Source organism: Acinonyx jubatus, chromosome A2, assembly GCF_027475565.1.
Source record: "Acinonyx jubatus isolate Ajub_Pintada_27869175 chromosome A2, VMU_Ajub_asm_v1.0, whole genome shotgun sequence".
Classification (NCBI taxonomy): Eukaryota; Metazoa; Chordata; class Mammalia; order Carnivora; family Felidae; genus Acinonyx; species Acinonyx jubatus.
Window position 1 is genome coordinate 40,903,909 of NC_069383.1, and position 15,908 is coordinate 40,919,816.

General features: G+C 35.5%; 1 protein-coding gene across 1 annotated transcript in view; it reads left to right on the forward strand.

Annotated features, from left to right (window-relative positions):
* ELMO1 (engulfment and cell motility 1) overlaps nucleotides 1–15,908 on the forward strand; it is a 730,817-nt gene that overhangs the window by 97,772 nt on the left and 617,137 nt on the right. The window contains exon 3 of the mRNA XM_027075272.2: nucleotides 15,311–15,516. The gene's annotated coding sequence lies outside the window, so the exon portion shown is untranslated. The remainder of the gene's footprint in view (nucleotides 1–15,310; nucleotides 15,517–15,908) is intronic.

A 15,908-nucleotide genomic window follows, 5' to 3' on the forward strand; every position in this document is an offset into this window, starting at 1 on the left:
CATGACAGTGTCAATGGAGAAAAATCATTTGACAATATTCAACACCCTTTTGTGGAAAAAAAATTCAACGAACTAGAAATAAAAGTGAATTTCCTGTATCTCATCAAAGGTATCATCTCTCAAAGGAGAAACTCTCTGCAAATATCATAACTTAATGGTGAAATGATGAAGGCTTCACCCCTTAAGATAAAGAACAAGACAAGGGTGACCATTATTACCATCTCTGTTCAACATTGCACTGGAAGTTCTAGACAGCATAATTAGACAAGAAAAAGAAATAAAAGACATCCAGTTTACAAAGAAAGAAATAAAACTATGTCTAGTTTCAAATGACTTTATTTTTTATATAGAAACCCTAAGGAATATATTTTCTATAGAAAATCCTAAGGAATCCACTATTAAGTGAGTTAAGTAAGGTTAAGGATGATCAATCTACAAAAACTGTATTTCTATAAGCAGCAATAAGTAATCTGAGAATGAAATTAAGAAAACAATCCCACTTACAATAGCATCAAAAAGAATAACATATCGAAGAGTAAAATCAATAGATGAACCACAAAACTTGTAGTGTTAAAACTATAAGACATGGTTGAAAGAAATTAGAAAAGACCTAAACAAATTGAAAGACATCCACATTCATGGATCAGAAACTTGATATTTTTAACATAACAATACTCCCCAAATTGATCTACTAATTCAATGGAATTTTTGTCAAAATCTCAGCTGGCTTCTATGCAGAAAAGACATCATGGGGGCTGTGGAGTAGAGGGTAGGTGGAGGAGGCAAGAGTGGAGGTGGAAAGCCCACTTAACAGGCAATTCCATTCATCTAAGTGAAAAGTGATAGGCTGGGCTATGCATATGGTGGTGGGGATGGAGAGATGTGACTAGATTCAAGACATATTTAGTGTGTAAAATCTGCAAAAATGTGAAAATAAACCTGGGGTAAATAACATGAGTCTGTAAATGAACATGATATTGGAATAATTTACTCTAATGAGCCCTTCAGAGAATCACTGCCAGATAAATCTAAATAAATAATGAGAATCTGCACATTGACTAAGATGCAAAGCTATTCTTCAGTGAGTGTTCTGCATAAAAAGCAACATCTTTCTTGATTGTTCTTGGCAACTTCTCAGAAGTTGTATAAGTGTTTTATTGTGGAGCAGTAAGTCTTGCTGTATATTCTAAAACCTCCTTCCCAAAGCAAAGTCTTTAGCAGAGAATGGGGGGCTAAAACAGCACAGGTATTCAGAATTCCTAAAAAAAAAAAAAGTAGAAAGTCATTTATTCAGAATAGGTATTTAAAGCTATTACATTATTGACTTAAGGATTCAGTAAATGGGGGTCTCAGCTCAGTTTCTGATTTCAGTTTTATTGAGGTATAATTGACATATAAATTTGTAAACCATTTAAAGTGTGCATCATGGTGATTTGATATAGGTTTACATTGTGAAAGGATTCTCCCCTAGTTAATTAACACATCCATCACCTCACATATTTATCTTTTTGGGGTGGGCCTAAGAACATTGGACTTCTACTCTCTTAGCAAATTTCAATTATACAATACAGTGATATCAACTATCTTCTGAACTTTTAAGCAATTTTTTCTGCCCCCCATCTTTAAGATACTACCACAGATAGCAAGAAAGACAAATAGGTTAAGTAGTGGTTTCCTTGTAAACATGAGTTCATTCTCAGGTTGCTAAATCAAAGGGATTAAACCTACTGCTGCCTATTTAATCACTGAACTAAGTAATGGTATGTTTTGCTTTTAGTTTCAGATTCTATACATCAGGTTTAAACTTTAGTGCCAACAGCAAAATCCATCCTTTTAATTTATGGCTTTCATTCTAACTATTGATTCTTTATACAATTTTTTTAGCCCCATTTCTGTACTTGCGATGATCTCATTTGAAGCTCATTTTATCAAATATCATTTTAACACCTGACTTTGTGTGTGCTGTCAAAATTACATAGTCTAGAGGGAAAATGCTTTGCTGAGGCAGTAATAAAAATATTAGTAAAAAAAATTCTATACCACCAGATACAGTTGATATGGATTATTAGAATTATTAGCTGAGTATGTTTATTCTAGGATTTTATATTCTGAGATCAAAGCTCATGTTTTCATTTTGTTATTAGAAGGAACTGCATCGTTTTGTCTTGTATGCATAGTTCTGCCAAATAGGTGCTGAATTCAATACTGATATCAAAACTATTGTATCTTTATAATTAACCTTTCTGCTGTAACAGTATTAAATGTAAAACCATGTGACATGGTTATAGAAATTTCAGGATCTGAAAATGAGTCATCTTTCGCAACAGATAACATTTTTGTTCCAAGAGTTAATTTAATTTCATTTAATTCTCAGTAAGTAAAAATCAGGAAAAGGTTTGATTAATAAAGCTAAGGAAAGCGGGGAGTAAGTCCTTACAGGAAACCCTCTGTGGAAATGTTTTTAAGTCAAGTACATTTTATATACAGCACTATATATCCATTTATGCAGACTCCAGATATAACCAAGCAAGTGTGACAGACCATTATACTGGCTGCGATGAGACTCCACCTGTTTGGATAACCATCCTTTGGCTTAAATCATGGAACATATCTTTCCTTGACAACCAAATTAAGTTAGAGGGGAAAGAGAACATTAGCACTTACTATGTGCTGATCATGGGGCTTGGTCCCGGCTTCATAAATTGATTTCAGACATTTAGGACATGAAAAACTCCAACATGTTTTCTCTCAGTGATACTGTCTGTAATTAATAATAGCATCACAATTAACTCCAAAGATAACAGGCCAAATTCTCACAAATAAAAAAAATAATGCATCCAGAATTATAGCAAAAACCTGAGATAGTAATGTCAAGTAGCAGCTATGATAAGTGTTAATAATTACTCACAAATATCGCAAATGTTTCTCTTTGTGCACTCCATAGCACAGTGTATGCACAGAGCACTTACTTTAACAATCTGGTAGTATTTCAAGGAGGAGAGGAGGTGTTTTGTTGCATGTTCTCATCTTACTATTCTCTGGAAAAGAGTTAAGCTTTGGATGCAGCCCCATGAATTCATTGGGTCAATATTTCTAATATGTTTTGGTCTCAGAGAAACAGGTGTTTCAGAATATGCTAAGCTACACTGTAAGATACAGACACATGATGGGTGAGTGCATGGATGTCTAGACAGAACCTCTCCTCCTTGAGTTCTTCCCATGCATCAGACATGGTACCAAATGGTTTGCATAATTAATCCTCACAATAGAACTATTTTCCCCATGTAAAGGTGTGCAAGCAGCAAGGTTTATTATTGTATCAATGTCAAATGGAGGCAGAGTAGGAATTTAACCCAAGCTTGTCTGTTTCTCAGTCATGTGCCTTTTAAAAATCATTACATTGTGCTCTGTCTTATTATATTAACAGCTATATAGGAGATGTTTACTGGGTGCCAGTGTGTTTACTCTTTGATGATATGTTGTGTTTCAAATCCATGATCTCTTCTGAGTTAGGTATTATTTTACATATAAGGCTCAGAAAGGCCAAATACTAAATAGTTTTATGACCACCAAATCCTTGGGCTCCTTTGCTGACTTTCCAAATTGAATCACTTTGAAAATAGGACATCTTTATTCCTAAGAATTTTAATAATAAATGCATAGGAAGCAAGGAGCAATATCTTTTCCCCCCTCAACTTTTAGATGAGACAACTGAACCACAAAGGATTTAGTGACTTGCAAGTTTTCCTTAGCCAGTCAGTGGTAAAGTCAAAATTATAGTTCCTGGATCTGAATCATGCTGTTTCTCTGGAATGCTCTGCACCTGAAGAGCCTATACTCAGCCTTTGTTATTCCACTGCCCATCAAGCTTCCTGACTTTCACATTGCTCGGCTCCTCTTGGTGGTCTCCAAGGAGACCAGGAGGCTACTGCCTGTTAGAAATAGTGCCTGTCTTCTAATATACAGCAAGACCATGATGGGTCTTAGTGGTGTGGGCTTTTTTCTCTGTGTATAGTGTGTGTGTGTGTGTGTGTGTGTGTGTTGTTTTGTTTCTAACAAAAGACACTCTTGAGGGGATAATATTCTGGCTTAACTTCAGCTTAAAAAATCGGTTTTTCAACTTGTAATCTAAACACTCTCCAAAGATATTAAAAGGACTCATAAACAGAGCCTGGCCTGCACATACATTTCCCAAGAGGAGAACCAAAATGCTTTGCAAGGCAGGATCTACAGAAAATGCAGTCTCTTCTGCACACTGGAGAAGTGTATCTACTGTGAGAACGCAAAGACCTGCTTCCCAAGTGGCGTTGGCAGAGAAGAACACTTCTTATTACCATGACACTGGGTACCGTGTGGTGTTAGCTGTTACAGGGGCAAAGCGGGGCCAGCCCCTTATACTGAGCCAAATGGCCAGTACTGACAAGGATGAAATAGCTGAGGAAGCTCACACTGTCTTTGTTCCTATGAGGTTTAGTGAAAATAGCACATAGTCTATCAGATAACCTGAACAGCTACCTTTCATGGTCAGTAAAATGATCATAAAAATAATGACAACTACAATGACCACCTTACAGGAAAGGTTCTTCTAAGAAAATTCTAAAGAAACTGTGTGTGTGTGTGTGTGTGTGTGTGTGCGCGCGCGCGCGCGCGTGATCATATGTGTGTGCGTGTGGTGTATGTGTATATAATGTAATATACATAGAAATATATATTATATACTATATACATAAAACATACTCAGCACAGTATTCATGCATTGATTCATTCAACCATTCAAACACATAATAAGTGCTGGTTTCCTAGATTCTTTTTGTTCTGCCCCCTTTCCCTACCTCAGTCTGATTTTTGTCCAAATGCTTGAGATAGCTCTGAAATTCCTTTTTCTATTTTGATTTGAATTTAAAATTTGTTTTGGTGGTTTAAAGAAAGCATCATCTTCTCCCTTCTCCTATAAGAATTATGACTTAGATGTTTCTGTCAGCTCTCAGCAACTGGCTTCTCCTCAAGACAGTAAACATCTGAAATTGGAGGGTTTCAGAGGTTGAGTATCTTGCCTTTTGAGTCACAGACACAAAAGGGAAAAAAAAGAAGTGAAAAGCATTTCCTTGAATATGTGCTGGTCTCTTAAAACTCTTGTTCTGTGGCAACCTTCTCTGCTCATCAGCCCACAGCATTTCCTCATCCCTGTGGGTACTTAATAGCTGAGCTGAGTTGGTTATTCTTTGTGTTAGGGGCAGAGTATATTTCCCTGTTAGTCTGTTAGCCTATTCCCTATTAGCCTGAAATAGGATCTCCAGGCCATCTCCTCCTTGTTCTCTGCCTCAGTGTCTTCACACAGACTGTCCTTTCTGTCTCAAGCTCTTCAATCCCAGTCCTGCAACACCGCCAGCAACCCCCAGGGACCCCTCAGCCCCCGTACAATCCCACTTCTTAGTTAAATCTTGTGAAGCGTTCAGATTCCCAGCCAGCTGCTTAGGAAAATTGGAGTCTTTTGTTATACATTTTAAAAACAAAGCAAAACAAAACAAAACCTACATTTCAAAGCAGTTGTCACAGGTTGAGATCATACACGTGTGTGTATGTGGCTATCTGACAAACATCTGTCTTCACCACAGCACCACAAGCTATAGAACAGTGAAGATTGTGTCTGGCTTTTTCTGTTATATTGCTGTACCTAGTACAGTGCTGGGCACGTGGTAGGTACACATGCATTTGTTGAATGAATACAGTGTTGGTAATGACCCCTTAGAAAGAATCATTCCCATGAATATTCCAAGCCTCAGCCCCAACTACGATGATGCCGAAATGTCCCCTTAGAAGGGATATTCATTGGAACACTGAGTAGAACAGCCAGAGTCTTGGGAAAAATCAAGGATGCTTTTCAGGTACGTCATGGTCGATCCTTATTTCGCATACTATGTTTGGTGGCAGCATGTATACAACACCTAGAAGAATATGAGCTGCGCTCTCTGTCCCATGGCTGTGTACCCTGCCCTTCTGAACAACAGGCACACAGAAAGGGAAGGGTATCAACCTCTGTCGCTCTCCTATGATGTGCCAAGCACTTTGCCTACATCATTTCATTGAAGGGAAGGACTGTGATTCTGCTTATTCCACATTCCCTAAGGCACCTCTGTGAGTCTTGGACATGTAGCAGGCATTGTATTAAACATTTAGTAATGCTCATCAAAGAAATTGCATTGATGAAAAGAGGGGCCCTATGATACGTAGGCAACAGTAGACAAACTAAAACAATAGTGACTCACCAAGATGTGTTTTTCACTTCTGTGATTTAGAAAAGAGAACTGTAGCTGGGATAAAATTCTGAAAATTAAAAAAAAACAAGTGTTTGCTTAGTGCTATAGGAGAAAGTGTTGACGTAAAAGGCAATTAAGAGTGTGTGTTAGAGGCACCTGGTGACTCGGTTGAGTGTCTGACTCTTGGTTTTGGCTCAGGTCGTGATCTCATGGTTCATGGGATTGAGCACCGAATTGGGCTCTGTGCTGACAGTGCAGAGCCTGTTTGGGATTCTCTCTTTCCCTCTCTCCCTCCCTCTCTCTGTCTCTCTGTCTCTCTGTCTTTCCCCCCACCCCTCCTCCACTCGCACATGCACTCTCCCTCCCTCTCTCTCAAAATAAATAAACTTTTTTTTTTTAAAGAGTGTGTGTTAATCACTGAGATAAATTCTTAGGTATCTGAAAAGCTAAGATAGCCAAATTTTAATAGCTATGAATAAGGGGTTCTGGTAATGTGGCACCTACCTCCAAAAATATCCCCTAAGGTATCTGTTTGGCCTCAACATAAGCAAGCCCTCAAGATGTTTTTGGCTCAAACGTCAATCATTTTGAATGATTGAAAATCATTCACCTGGAAAATCTTTTCTCATCTGTACCTCTACCATTTCTCCCCCAAATACTAGAGTACTTTGAAACAAATCACTGGTATTATAACATTTCATCCATGAATGTGTTAATCCTAAAAGATAAGAACTCTTCCTTTTAATGTAACCATAATACCATTGTTATACCTAGAAAAAAAGGATGAATAATTCCTTAGTATCTTACTTTAGTATCTTACTCAATCAGTGCTCAGATCTCCCAATATGTCATATAAATGCTTTTATTGTTTGTTGGTTGGTTGTTTTGTGTTTTTTTTTTTTTTTATTCTCACAGTTGGCTATTTGGGATCAAAATCCAACCAGGGTCCCCATTGTGTATTGGTTGATATATCCCTGGTGTCTCTCTTGATCAATAGTTGCCTCCTCCTTTGTATTTCTATTTGCAATTTATCTTTTGAAGAAACTGGGTCATTTTTTCTGTAGTCTTCCACTCACTGGATCTCACTGATAGGTCAATAGGGTATTGTTTAACATGCTTTTCTGTCCCTTGTGTTTCCTGTACAGTTGTACTTAGAGGCTTGATAGGTTCAGGTTCAATGTTGGGCAAGAATATCTCATAGCTGGCATTTTTTATTTCCTTTCACATCACATCACGAGGCACATAGTATTATTGTCTCTCTTTTGTGTTATGTTAAAATTTATCAGTAGATTCAAGTGTGGTCAACTTGAGCTGTCCATTATGAAGTTTTTTGTTAGCTTTTCACCAAATGATTTTCATAGTCTTTGATACTCTTTACCTGGATCTAGTTTTTATTAGGGGTTCTGAAATGTTGATACTCCTAATTCTATCATTCCTTCTGTATTTGTCAGCTAGAATTCTCATATAAAGAACATTCTCTCATTAATGGAATATGAATATGTATGTATACATTTATATTCTTAACAGTTTGTATGCAAGTGCAGGACAAATTCTTTTTCTTTGTTTACCAGTTTTCAGATTGAAGGGGTTCAATTTCATCTTCTAATGGTGATCATAAGTTTGTTTTTCTTTTCAAAATGTCAACTATAAACTCATGGATTTAAGCATGTTTGAAAGGATTCAACTCATTGCATTATTATCCTTATCAATGGTTCAATTATCCCATTTTTGAGACCAGTGGAAGCCAATTAAAGTCAGCTCTAGAGTCCTTCTGATATGACCCCAGTGATTTTCAGTAACTTCCTGACTTTCAAGACTTAGATGTCAGGGTTTATGTTGTACGTTTGCTGCCACAGACCTGGAATCAGCCATTCCTGCAAAGTTTTATTGGTAGTTTTCTTCTCTATTTCTAGAAGCTTTTTATACATGAAGTGATATAAGCAGTGGTGTTTTTTTTTTTCCCACTTGACCTTTTGTCTTTTTTACTTTACATATGTGAAAGTTGCTTCTGGATTTGAGTCACACATAGGAATGTATTCCACACTCCTAGTCTATAGAGGAGTTTGCTCATGTTTTCTCCTAGTGTATATGTAATTTCACTTTTCAAATTTAAATTTCTAATTAATTTAGAGTTTATGCTAGTACACAGTTGAAGGATACATCAATGTTGTCCTTTTCTAAATGGCTAATTATCCCAACAGATAAATTTATTAAAAAGTACATCTTGTTCTCTTCTCTTCCTTTTTCTCCATTTCCAGAACAATTAGCTATTAAAGCCATTTAGTGGAGTGTCCCCATGTGAGAACAGTGTGGCAGGGACTGAGGCTGAGTAGGGTGAGAAGGCTTAAAGGGGAAAGGAGTTCCACAGGTTATCAGAGTCCAGGTAGGGTCTGGAGGGCATCTTTGTGTGTGTGTGTGTGTGTGTGTGTGTGTGTGTGTGTGTGTGTGTTTTAGGTGATGATGACCCTATGTTAAGTATCAGAACCCAACAATGGGAGGTAGACATTTTCATGTGTGGGAATCAAGGTATAAAATGTCAGGGCCCAAGCAGAGTGAGGAAGGCACGTATATATGAGGCTGGCCAGGCATGAGGTGTCAAAGCCCAAGCAGGGAACAGAGGATCTTTGCGCAGAGAGAAACCCAGCATCGATTGTCAGCACCCAAGTAGCATGACGAAGTCATCTCTGTGGGGGAGGAGTGTGGTAGCGGTGATGGGGGATTGATTCTATCCAGAGGAATTGATCAAGCAGGTAAAATATGTAACGGATTTTGAGAGCTTATTATCTCATTGTTGGAGAAAGGAGTTATTAAGAGAGAATGAAAGAAAGCTAAAATGCACGCCCTTCACTGAAACCTACAGAACAATGCAGAGAGAAACTGAAGAATACCTCAACAATTGCAAAAATATACAACATTAATGTATTGCAGAATTCATTATTGTTTAATCGTGAATCTTTCCCAAAGTGACTAGTAGATTCAATACCATCCCATGCGAAATTCTGGCATTTTGGTAAGAATTAACAAATTGATTTTTAATATTTATAAGAAAATATAAAGGACCTAGAATAGTCAAAACAATCTTGAAAAAGAAGACAACTGAAGAAAAAAAAGCTAGAAATCTTTAATTATATGATATTAAATCTTATTGTAAAATGGTAATAATTAATAAAGCATGCTATTGACATAGGAATAGAAATATGTCCAGGGTACAAGTCACCTTGAATTTTTCTTTGCAGTAGTTTGCTGTTTTTAGTGTAGAGGTCTCACATGTTGTTTGTAAGTATATTCAATTTTTTATTCTATTGCAAATGGTACTTTTTTTAATGTTTATTTATTTTTAAGAGAGAGAGAGAGACAGACAGAGCATGAGCAGGGGAGAATCAGAGAGTAAGAGGGAGACCCAGAATGTGAGACAGGCTCCAGGCTCCAAGCTGTCAGCACAGAGCCCTACATGGGGCTCAAACCCATGAACCATGAGATCATGACCTAAGCTGAAGTCAGACACTTCACCGACTGAGCCACCCAGGCACCCCAATGGTATTGGTTTTTAAATTTTGTGTTTCAGGTGCTTGTTGCTAATACATAGAAATACAATTAATTTTGTATATTGACTTGTATCCTGTGTGCTTGCTATATTCCCTTATTTGTTCCAGCTGTTCTTACAGATTCATTTAGAGTTTCCTACATATATAACCATATCATCTATGAATAAAAATTATTTTAATTATTCCTTTTCTCTGTATGCCTTTTGTTTCATCTTTATGCCTTATTGCACTAGCTTGGACTCCCAGTACAATATTAAATAGGAGGAGTGAGAGTGGACAACTTTGCCTTATTTCTAAACTTAGGGAGAAGGTATTCAGTCTCTTACCACTAAGTATGTTAGGTGTCAATTTTTTTGTAGATATTCTTGATCAGTTTAAAAAGCTTTCTTCTATTTCTAATTTGCTGAGAGGTATTGTCATAAATGGATGTTTAATGCTTTTTCTGTATGTACTGAGATGATCGGATGGTTTTTCTTCTTTATTAAGATGATGAATTACATTGATTTTCAAATGTTAAACAAACTTTGCATTCTTGGGATAAAGCCCATTGGTCATAATGTGTTATTCTTTTTATACATTTCTTGATTTAATTTCCTAATATTTTGTTAAGAATTTTTCCATCTGTGTACATAATAGATATTGGTCTATCATTTTCCTTTCCTTTTTTTTTTTTTTTTTTGCCATTTTCCCAGTTTTTCTTTACTGTTTTCCTTTCTTTTAATGCCTGCTGTTTTATTATCAGGGTTTGGCCTCATAAAACAGGTTTTGATATGTTCCTTCATCCTACGTTTTCTGAAAGCACTTAGATAATATTGGTTTTATTTCTTTTTAAAATGTTTGTCACTGAAGCCATTAGGGCCTGGAGATTTCTCTGAAAAAAAGGCTTTTAATTATAGATTCAATTTCTGTGTGAGAGATGGAACTATTCACCTTTTCTACTTAATATTATGCAATTTTAGATAAATCTTTTGGGTTTATTTTTCAAGGAGTTTTTCCATTTCATCTGAGTGATCAAATTTATTAGTGTAAAGTTGTTCATTATTTTGTATCATCACCTTGTCAGTAACTTTAGGTCTTGTATTGATGTTCTTTTGTCCTTCTCAATGTTAGGAATGTGCGCCTTCTTTCTTTCTTGCCTTTATTACCCTTGACAAAGGTTTGTCAATACTGGTAGTCTTTTAAAACCTAAGTTTTGAGTTTATGATATTACTTATTAATGTATGCTTTTATCTTTGTTTTGGTCATTGGGTATCTCCAAATATATCAGCCACATTTCAATACTCAAATGTGTTAGAATGACCTGTTCATGCAGAAGCTAATCACTTAGGAAATGAATTATATTTGTCAAAAGTTACTGACTGACTTTCAGTAGAAACTATTTAACTAACTACTAGACATTATTCAATTAAAGGAAAGAAGCAAAACAAACCGTTTATCAAACAAGAAGTAGAGATAGAAACTTTAACATTATTTGATATTACTTAAATTTTACTGTTAAACCTAAATGTGATACATTATTCAAATTCAAGCACTTGGATTGTAAAAAAAAAAAAAAACAAAAACAAAACACCACAGTATCTTCATGGTATATTACACAATCAGTTGCTCATAGGCCATTAGAACCTTTTGACTGTTAATGAGAAAAAAGAATCACATACTAAACTTTGAGACACCAAAGAAAGTACTTTGCAATTGTATATTTAAATGTATGCCATTGTTAATTAGTAAATTAGTTTTTTATCTAATTTAATAAGATTTTTTTTCCCTGAGAGGCTGATATAAAGCTGGTGATACTTGTAATTGATCATATCTCTGAATTCAAGAAATAAATATTTTGCAGAGAAACTGAAATTTTCATGACTATTGATGACCTTTTAGGAAAAATAAGAAACCAAATTAAAGCAAGATGAGGAAAAAATTCTGAACTAAACAATAATCATGGAAGAAAAAGATGAAGCTGTCAAAACATAAAAGCTGCTGGCCCCAAGGGAGCTACTTCTCAGTCATGTTTGTTCAGATCTTAATGAAAAGATTCTTTCTTGGCTATTTAAACCCCTTTTGATCTTATAAACAGACATAAAGCTTCCTTATTAATATTAGAAAGCTAGAATAATCCTGATACCTAACTCTAATAGAAATAACACACAAAGGGAAAAAACAAAACCCATTGCATGCTCATTTGTAAATGTTAATTCACAAATCCTAAATAAAATAGAAAATTTAGTTCAGCACTATAAATTTCAGAAATTCAATGATTAATATTGGAATTTCTAGTAATATCCTCAATTAGTTGAACATATCTCAAATGTCTGGTGGAATAAGAAAAAGGGGTATAGCTGAATTAAACAAAGTCAAAGAAATTTCCAGCCCACAAGTATCCTCACAGCCTTAATTTGTTCATATACAAGGAGAAATTGTTTTCACTCTTTCCAAACTTGGTTGAACATAAAACCTTTTTTCTTTCTTTCTTTCTTTTAGATTTTTATTTTGTTAAGTAATCTTTACACCCAATGGGGGCTTGAACTCACAACCCCGAGTGAGAATTGCATGCTCCACTGAATGAGCCAGCCAGCCGCCCCCATAAAACCTTTTTTAATACTAGAAATAATGTGCTTTACAACTCAGTTTGAGAGATGTTGAACAATGTCAATAGATGAAAGGGGGAAAGCCAGGTGATCATTTTGATAGATGTTAAAACAGCAAATGACAAAAAAAGGGAAATAAGCACATTTACATATTTAACAACGCTTGGAAATTCTAACAGGAGTACTGGTGCAAAAAAAGAAGTAACAGAAGCAAATACAAAAAGGAAAAGAATACATAGTATTAGTTTATAATGACTGGTTATCAGGAAAATAACTCAAAAAAGTCAACCAATAAATGTTATAAAATTATGAAAATGTTCAGTAAGGTACTCAGCAAAGAATAAAAAGTATATTAACAAAAAATAAACTATTAGGAAATAGATGGAAAAATATCCCATATTCAATGACCACAAGATATAGGAATTAAATAGGGAAAGAGTAAAATTATCATGGACTTATTTGAACAAGTGATTCAACTCTGATGAAGGACCTAAATGAAGACTTGGATAGCTAGAGAGGCAACATGAATCTGACAAAAAGAAAATCAAGTTATCTAAAGAAATGCAATACAAGAAAAGCGAGTAGAGTTGAGACATTTGGCTAAGTGTTTGGGGAGAAAGGAAACAATTAGAGCTCCACTTCATATATTACATAAATATAAATTCCATGTGGATAAAAAATCTGATTTCCAGCATAAATCATGTAATATTCATATAATCATGCAGTGGGGGATGCCTTTCTAAGCCTAATGCCAGAAGCAGAACCCATCGAGGGAAAGACTGATAGATTCTGTTATCAAAATGTTGGAAAAATTTTTGCTATAGCTTCTATGCAATGAAATATCCATGAACATAATTTACCAACAACCAAAAAGTATTTTCAATATAAACTACAAAGGGTAACTATGTTTGATATGGGATCAGATAAGGAAAGAATTAATACAATAAATGCCAAAGAGTTTTTAACATACAATTTGGAAGAAAAGAAAAAATTAATCAATTGATACATGAAAATTGCTTAACTTCGTTATTAAGCAAAGGAATACAAATTGGCAGTGAGTTACCCTGCTTTACCTATAAAACTGTCAATTGTTTAAAAATCTGAATGATCCTCAGTGGTTGAGGTGATGTAGGGCACTGACACATTACACCCACTAGGAGAAAGACTGGAACTGTTCTAAAGTGGAAAGTTTAGCAACATATATACCAACATCTTTAAATACCTTAAATGCCTCTGGGAATGTTTTATTCCATGGGAATTTTTAGAGATCTAAAATCTAAAGTTTTGGGGGTGCCTGGGTGGCTTAGTCAGTTGAGCGTTCGACTTTGACTCAGCTCATGATTTCACAGTTTTGTGGGTTTGAGGCCTGTGTCGGGCTCTGTGCTGATAGCTCAGAGCTTGGAGCCTGCTTCAGATTCTTTATCTCCCTCTCTCTCTACCGCTCCATGCTTGTGCTTTGTCTCTCTCTGTCTCTCAAAAATAAATAAATGCTTAAAAAACTGTTTTTAAATAAAATCTAAAGCTTTTAGTGAAAAGTTTAGCTATGAAAATTTTATCATGGTACTGTCATTTGAGTGAAATTTGGACAAGCATAAATGTTCATAATAGGAATTTACTTAAATAAATAAATTGTACAAAAATAATTTCTTCCATTATTATTAATTATGCTATGCATGAAATTTTTTGATATGGAAATACTCTCCTGGTGTATTAAAAGGAACATACAGATTATGATACATTAAACAGAGATTGACAAACAGAGACCAAGAACAAGATGGAGAGACTCACAGGGACGACTCAGATGAATACACACTAAGCTGCAAAGTATAGTTATGTGAAGGGATTTGGGGTGTGTTTTATTTGTGTTTTTAATTATCTGAAAAAATTTTTTACAATAATACGCAATGTTTCTAACAACAAAAAGAAATAAAATGTACTACCTCAATTGTGAATAATATTACACCAAAATATTAACAATAGATACAACGAGAGGACTATGGGGGGCCTTTCACTTATATTTGCACTTATAAGCCTTTCTGTATTTTCCTTTAATGGACAGGTATAATTTATGCAATCTGGGGGAAAAAAACAATGCTATTTTTTTAAAAAAAGCAACACAGAGAGATGCTCTCTGTTGCCCTCATAATACAAATCCAAAGTACATTCGAAGGTGTATAATTTTCTTCATGATTTGGCCCTTGCTTACCACAGGTCAGCTCTCTTACTATATCCTTTACTGCAGTCTACGGCTGGACAGATCGACTTTCAGTTCCCTACAAACAGCAAAGCTCATTCTTTCCTCTGGGCATTTGCTCCTGCCCACACACCCCTTCTGGTAACTTCTCAACAACCCCTTTACTGGAAAACCTCCCTCACCCATCACATGCTGCCTGGTGGGTCAGGTGCCTCGTGCACAACTACATCATTTCATGATTCCCATATCACTTTCTGTTTTCTTGTCTTTCCCCACTCACTAGGTTTTCTAAGTTCCTATGAGGAAAGCCTTAATGAATGATCAATTATTGTTGTCAAAAGAGGTAATGAAATAAGAGAATGAATGAACCAGCCTCCATGTAGCAGATGCTGCCATGGGCATCTCATTTATTTTCTCTCATTGAATACTAACCAAGATTTCATGAGGTAGGCATTATCATGTTCCTTTTCCAGTTAAAGAGACCAAAGTCCAAAGGATTTATTGGATCGCCCTCAGCAGCCCCCAGCACATAGTAAATGCTAATAATTACAGAATAAAAGAACACGCATAGTCTAGGGTAATTTCTCTAAAGGCAAAACTCAAGGAAGAATTGAGCTTATTATCTGGATAACTAAAACAACAAGTGCTTTGTTATGAGGATGAGATTGAGAGTAGAAATGGGAATAGGTTGTTTATTTTACTTTTTCTTTTGGTCCTGAATTATTTTAGGTGGCTACATAGAGCGGCTGGATTCATCTGCATTGAAACCCCTTGAGAATTTTTATAGGTTGAACCAAAACAGAATAATGAAATGAACCCTCCTCGGCAGGAATGTAAAAGCAGACATGAAAGATGATTTCTCTGAATTATTTGGCCTTTATAGAAAGAACCATGATGAGTTTCTAGAAGATGCATTATTGATGTGATGTAATAAGGTGAGCTTTCTTTTTTTTTTTCTTTTTTCGTTTCAAATAATGTCTTATTTTATATTAACCACGGTATGAAACATTGCCACTAAAGGTTGTTTTCGGCACAAGTGAATTGTATCTGATTTTATACCCTGCCTTTTCCATCTATCTTAATAGCTCTTATGTTTGTGAATGAGGTTTTATTCATGTCATTATTCGATTTCTAGTTCAGCATGGATTCAATGGATTCAAGAGATTTTTCTTTCCCAAATCATACCCTTTGTTCCCTACATCGAGTTTTCTGATTTTTGGGTGGTTCCTGGTCAGTTCATGCTTATGCCCATATTTCATTTATTTTCATTTCCTTCTACATAAAAATAACACTCTTTAATTGTGCTATAGTTGAGAAAATAGATATT